The following is a 7,406-nucleotide window of genomic DNA, read 5'->3' on the forward strand; positions in this document are numbered from 1 at the left end:
AGGTTCTCCAGTTCAGACTGATCCTGATCTTGAGAAAACCATCCGGCAGCTCAAGAAGACACAAAAGAAGAAAAAGCAGTCTGCTAATCAGAAAAAAGCCACGGAAGAACCAACTGAACCAATTATGCCTCCTAAGTCGCTGAAATCTTATGGGGTACCTTCTCCTGGCAATGTTCCCACAGGCCCTACTATGCCTGATATCAAGCAGTCAACTTCGAAATCAAGCCTGGCCTCATCAACATGATCCAGCAGAATCATTTGGTGGCCATCCATCTGAAGACCCTGCAAATCATTTACAACGGTTTCAACAGCTTTGTCGTACCGTTAAGCACCAAGGGGTCACTCCTGATCAGTTGAAGGTCATGGTCTTTGAATTTTCACTAAAGGACAAGGCACAGAAGTGGCTGAATGATGTTAATGAAACTGAGTGGAGTGCTATATCTGAAGCATTCCTGAAAGAGTACTACCCTCCACCAAAACTGCAGAAATAAGACACAAGCTTGCCACCTTCCAACAAGAACCCGATGAAACACTGAAGGAAGCATGGAATAGATTCAAGGATCTGCAGAGAGAATGCCCACACCACAATCTGGATAAGTGGTTCATCACCCAAGCATTCTACAATGGTCTACAACCCATATCAAGAGTACATCGATTCATCTGCAGGGGGAGTCTTCTTAGATAAGGAGGTGGATGAAGGGTATAATTTTCTGGCCAACTTAGCAGAGAATGATCATAGTTCTTCCAGGACTATTACAAAGAAAAAGTTGGATGTTGATGCATATGCCTTGTTGTCTTCACAAGTAGCCCAGTTGAGCATGAAGATGGACTCACTGAAATCTTTGCAGTCTAGTATTCCTCCTATGAGTATTAATGCAATGTCTTCCATGGCTCCTATTACTTCTTCCTTTTGTGAAGTGTGTGGTGTTCAAGGCCACTTTGGTCATGATTGTTGCTACAATCAACCTGATCCGAATCAAATGGCGCATGCAAATGTTTTTCAGCAAAGACCTCCACACAACCCATACTCTAACACACACAACCCAGGTTGGAGAGAACATCCTAATTTTTCCTACAAGAACAACAATGTTCAAAATCCTCAACCTCCACCACAATCTTCCTACCAACCACCACATCAAAACCCACAACATGCTGCTAGACAACCATATTATCAAGGGGCTCCTCAAAACCCCCTCCTGGTTTCAATAGGCCTTCACCCCAAGGCTATCAGCAGCAAACTCCTCATAATACCAGCTCCAAGAGCCTACTATGTCTGATCTAATGAAAATGATGGTTTCTATGCAGAAAAATCATGAGGAGAGCATCAAGGAGCTGAAGAACACCACCAAGCATTTGGAGACTCAACTTGCTCAGGTGGCGGAAAATAATGCACAGAGGCAACCAGGTCATCTGCCGGGACAACCCATCCCAAAGGAGACTGTCAATGCCTTACACTTCGTAGCGGCACTGTTTATGATGCTCCTCCCATGCCCATTGATGATGATGCTCCTAGCAAGGAGAAAGAGGTGGTAGAGGAAGAAGCGGAGAAGAGTTCGATGTCTGAGGTCGAACTAGCTAAGGAAGATCAGACAGGAAAGCGGAGGGAAAAGGTTTCTGAAACGCCTATTACACCAAGGCTACCTTTTCCCCATAGGATGCAGAAGTCGAAGGTCGATCAACAACTTGGTAAGTTCTTGACTATGGTCAAGAACCTTGAGGTAACAATTCCTTTTACTGAACTTATTTCTCAAGTGCCTGTTTATGCTAAGTTTTTGAAAGACATGATTACAAAAAGAAAGACTTTGGTGGGGTAGATCGAGTCGCTCTAACTGAAGAGTGTAGTGCTTTTTACAAAATGAACCCCCCTAAGTTGAAGGATCCTGGTAGTTTTTCCATCCCTTGCCATGTAGGTGCATTATTTATAGATAAGGCATTGTGTGATTTAGGTGCTTCTGTGTCTGTCATGCCTTTATCTGTTTATAAGAAACTGAATATGGGAGCACTTAAGTGCACTCAAATTACTTTGCAAATGGCCGATCGTTCTATAAAATACCCTCTAGGTGTTTTAGAAGACGTCCCTGTTAGGGTGGGAAAGTTTTATATTCCTGTTGATTTTGTGGTGCTTGATATGGAGGAGGATGCCCAAATTCCTATTATTCTTGGTAGGCCGTTTTTGTGTACAGCTGGTCTGTTATAGATGTCAAGTCTGGGTCTTTAACTTTTGAGTGTTGGTGATGATAATGTCACTTTTAAACTAACCAATGCTGTTAAGTCTCCTATGCTTGAGCAAAATTGCTGCAGGAGGAAAATGTTTGATGAGGGGGGCACTCATTGCCAAGCCCCTCCGATTTGAGATTGAGGAGGTAATATGGTCGTGCGGGACCTTTATAAACCAGCGCTAAGCGGGAGGCAACCCGTAGTTTTTTTTCTCTTATCTTTTTTTTTCTTATTTTTTTTTCATTTTTTCCCTTTTAGAGAGTGAGAGAGCAGGAGCGTACTAACGTTAATTTTTCCTCTAAGCATAGTCCTATAGTTCATCTTGCGGCACTGAGGACATTGCCACGTTCAGCTTGGGGGAGGATTTTTGTATGTATTTTCTCTCTTTTACTACCTTTTAGTGTAGACTTTTGCTTTCTTAGGCCAGATTTATTTGCTTTCAAAAAAAAAAAAAACAAATATTGCTGAAAAAATACGAAAAATACGATTTGACTGGATTGGTGTGATTGCTTCCCTGTGCCCCATGATGTTCTTTGAAAGTATATTTGGGCTCTTTATCTGGATAGTTGGGCACTTGAGATTGTGATGCTGGAATGTGAACTCTAAATGCCTTGACCCTCAATGAGTTTTGATAATAAAGCGCTTATCTTGACTGCATACTTGAATTGGTTAGACTGTGAGGATTCATTCTTGCCAATGGATTCATTTCTATATCCATTCTGTTTTCTTGTGTGTTAGTTCCTCATTAGCTGACTGATCTTGACTTTGACATCGTACGCATTGATATCATAACTTGTGGCAATTGTTGTGATAGAGGCGGTTCTTTTGTCTGCTTTTTGAGCCTTAAAGTAATTTTTGTGATATACTTTTACCCTCCTTAGCCCCGCTGAGCCTAATGACTATTTCAGGTTACTAAACCTCATTACATGCCCATGGCCCTTATTTTGATATTAATCCCAAGCCTAGCTTGGGGGAGCATATGTTTGAGTTAGTATCTGAGATAGTTTTTATGAGTTACTTTGGATGGAGATGATTGTATTAAGGTACAAAAGCTGAGAAAAAGAAAAGAATGAGCAAAATGAAATACATGTGATTATGGGATTGGAAAAAAATGCAAAGAGAAAGAAAAAGAAAGATTGAAAAGAAGAAGAAACGAACAAAAAGTCAAAAATTCTTTCTTTTACAAGTGCTTGCAAAGAAAAAAAATTCATCACACTGCTTCAAGGATGAGTTTATGGAAATTTTTGATTTATAGAATTGGGACACTGTTATTGGCTATATTCAGGTTGATACATCTAGTAACTTTGCTCCCCTATTCTTGGTTTTTCCACCACATTTCCCATACATAATCCATACCCATACCTAAGCCTCATTACAACCCTGAAAAAGTCCTCTTGAGCTTGCGCTTACATTGTCTATTGGATTGATGTGGTCAGTTTGTCAAGGTTAAAGAGTACGTTCGCTACTTGAGTCGACATGATTAGGTTGAGTGACATTATCACCTTTCTAAACACATGAGAGTGTGACTGGGAAGGGTTATTATGGTTGGGATGGTAGTGATCGGGCACATCTTTTGCCTGCCACAAAAATGTGAGAGGAGTGACACCCCAGTGAGTGCCTTTTCGAGATTTGATGTCATATAAGGCAGCCGCATTTGATGCTTGTTTGGGCGATTGGTAAATAGAGTAATCTGAACAGTTGAACTTGAATTGTGCCTACTTGAATGATTTATGAGTTTACAAAAGATTTTTATCTCTGTTTTCATATATAAAGGGGTGAAGCAATCATATTCATGTTCATGTCTTATTTGCTTGAGGACAAGCAAAGGTTTAACTTGGGGGAGTTTGATATGTCACATATATATAGCATTTAGATGCATTTTGATTGCATTTAGAACTCCTTTTAGAGCATTTAGGTGCATAATGGAATGAATTACGTAAGTTGTGCTCTACTACTCCCCGTTTGCGTGTTTGTCATTTTCAGGTTACTTTGATGCAAATTGATTATGATTACTAAGATCAAGCTTATCAATCATTGAAGATGAAGATATATTGCTCAAGGATCACAATGCATCCATTCGGGACAATTTCGAGTTAGAATGAAGCAAAGAGTTAGCGAACGAAGTGTAAAAACTGACACCTGTTCAGTATTTTGCCATAACTTTTGATATACAATTGATAATCACAAAATTCCAATTGGGTTGGAAACTAGACTTCAAGGGCTTTCCAATGATAGGTCACACGCCCCAATCCGACATCTGGTTTGAGAGATACACCTTCACAAGTTGACGCAAAATCACTGTTTCTCCGCCCGGTCGACCGGGCGGTTTTGCCCGACCGGGCGAAATTATTTTTCACCAAAATTCAAGGAATGTTAGCCCGGTCAACCGGGCGACCAAATGGAAAATTTGCTTACGCGCCCGACGCGGGCGGATTTGCTTTTTTGTCGTAAATTTCTGATCACCGTCGCCCGGGCGGACTCTCAGGACGCGATTTTTCGGGTTTTTTAGCCGGTTTTGTAATTAGTATAAATAGGTTTTTAGTATTTTCGTTAACCTACTTATTTTCTACGTTTTTTAGGGCCAAACACTTAGTTTATTCTCTCTATTTTGTTGAACTTTTACATTGGAAGATTATATAGATCGTCGATTTCCTTTTCCATCGTTCTTCAATCATTTGGTATTCTTCTCTACTTAGTTTAATTTCATGAATTCTTTTACTTTGATTATGTTTATCGTTTTCAATATCATCATGAGTGAGTAGTCTATTTCTAGGGTTTAGAGAGGGAAGCCATGTTTATACCTTTTTTGATTGTGATTTGATGTTCTTCAATAATTGGATTGAATTAGAATAATTCCTATTGATTTGTTATACTTGTTTAATTCATGTAATTGCGCAATATCATGAGTTATGTTTAGCTAATAAGAATTAGAATCGAAAGATCATATTCATTAGAGGCTTGTTACAATAGGTAGATTTGATTATGTTGAGCGACCGTACTGGCATATGTTAATCTAGGAGTTGTTAATGCCTGACCAAGGATTAGCGAAATATTTCATTTATTCGAACCTCAATCCAAGTGTTGTTGAACTATATTATATTGATTAAACTGGTATAAGCATGGTGGACCGATCGATTGCCCTAGGCTTTTAATTATTTGATAAATCTCCATTTTTCTGCGTTCTAGTTTATTTTAGTTTAGTTATTAATTATCAATCATTTACTCTCTGAATAGTTAGATAATTGACACAAATCTGTAGAACTCCTCTCCCTGTGGATCGACCCGTATTTGCCAGTTTCTGCTAAACAGACACCGTGCACTTGCGGTATATTTTAAAACACATCAAGTTTTTGGCGCCGTTGCCGGGGAGACGGCTAGTTTCTATAGCTTTCTGATTAATTATTTGACTATTTCTGCTGTCTCATTGGAACTTCAAGTTCCAATTGAGGCCATCTCACTGCACATTTTTCTTTGTTTCTTTTATGCCCAGGTCTAAAAGAACAGGTTCTCCAGTTCAGACTGATCCTGATCTTGAGAAAACCATCCGGCAGCTCAAGAAGACACAAAGAAGAAAAAGCAGTCTGCTAATCAGAAAAAAGCCACGGAAGAACCAACTGAACCAATTATGCCTCCTAAGTCGCTGAAATCTTATGGGGTACCTTCTCCTGGCAATGTTCCCACAGGCCCTACTATGCCTGATATCAAGCAGTCAACTTCGAAATCAAGCCTGGCCTCATCAACATGATCCAGCAGAATCATTTGGTGGCCATCCATCTGAAGACCCTGCAAATCATTTACAACGGTTTCAACAGCTTTGTCGTACCGTTAAGCACCAAGGGGTCACTCCTGATCAGTTGAAGGTTCATGGTCTTTGAATTTTCACTAAAGGACAAGGCACAGAAGTGGCTGAATGATGTTAATGAAACTGAGTGGAGTGCTATATCTGAAGCATTCCTGAAAGAGTACTACCCTCCCACCAAAACTGCAGAAATAAGACACAAGCTTGCCACCTTCCAACAAGAACCGATGAAACACTGAAGGAAGCATGGAATAGATTCAAGGATCTGCAGAGAGAATGCCCACACCACAATCTGGATAAGTGGTTCATCACCCAAGCATTCTACAATGGTCTACAACCCCATATCAAGAGTACAGTCGATTCATCTGCAGGGGGAGTCTTCTTAGATAAGGAGGTGGATGAAGGGTATAATTTTCGGCCAACTTAGCAGAGAATGATCATAGTTCTTCCAGGACTATTACAAAGAAAAAGTTGGATGTTGATGCATATGCCTTGTTGTCTTCACAAGTAGCCCAGTTGAGCATGAAGATGGACTCACTGAAATCTTTGCAGTCTAGTATTCCTCCTATGAGTATTAATGCAATGTCTTCCATGGCTCCTATTACTTCTTCCTTTTGTGAAGTGTGTGGTGTTCAAGGCCACTTTGGTCATGATTGTTGCTACAATCAACCTGATCCGAATCAAATGGCGCATGCAAATGTTTTTCAGCAAAGACCTCCACACAACCCATACTCTAAACACACACAATCCAGGTTGGAGAGAACATCCTAATTTTTCCTACAAGAACAACAATGTTCAAAATCCTCAACCTCCACCACAATCTTCCTACCAACCACCACATCAAAACCTACCACAACATGCTGCTAGACAACCATATTATCAAGGGGCTCCTCAAAACCCCCCTCCTGGTTTCAATAGGCCTTCACCCCAAGGCTATCAGCAGCAAACTCCTCATAATACCAGCTCCCAAGAGCCTACTATGTCTGATCTAATGAAAATGATGGTTTCTATGCAGAAAAATCATGAGGAGAGCATCAAGGAGCTGAAGAACACCACCAAGCATTTGGAGACTCAACTTGCTCAGGTGGCGGAAAATAATGCACAGAGGCAACCAGGTCATCTGCCGGGACAACCCATCCCAAAGGAGACTGTCAATGCCATTACACTTCGTAGCGGCACTGTTTATGATGCTCCTCCCATGCCCATTGATGATGATGCTCCTAGCAAGGAGAAAGAGGTGGTAGAGGAAGAAGCGGAGAAGAGTTCGATGTCTGAGGTCGAACTAGCTAAGGAAGATCAGACAGGAAAGCGGAGGGAAAAGGTTTCTGAAACGCCTATTACACCAAGGCTACCTTTTCCCCATAGGATGCAGAAGTCGAAGGTCGATCAA

At 40.7% G+C, this 7,406-nt stretch overlaps 1 non-coding gene across 1 annotated transcript; it reads right to left on the reverse strand.

Moving 5' to 3' along the window:
* Nucleotides 1-484: 484 nt before the first annotated feature.
* LOC125496142 (small nucleolar RNA R71) lies at nucleotides 485-591 on the reverse strand. Its single transcript, XR_007272844.2, has one exon. It is a non-coding gene; the product is annotated as a small nucleolar RNA R71 (small nucleolar RNA).
* Between the last annotated feature and the right edge of the window lie 6,815 nt (nucleotides 592-7,406).

This window comes from Beta vulgaris, chromosome 3 (genome assembly GCF_026745355.1).
Source record: "Beta vulgaris subsp. vulgaris cultivar EL10 chromosome 3, EL10.2, whole genome shotgun sequence".
Taxonomy (NCBI): Eukaryota; Viridiplantae; Streptophyta; class Magnoliopsida; order Caryophyllales; family Amaranthaceae; genus Beta; species Beta vulgaris.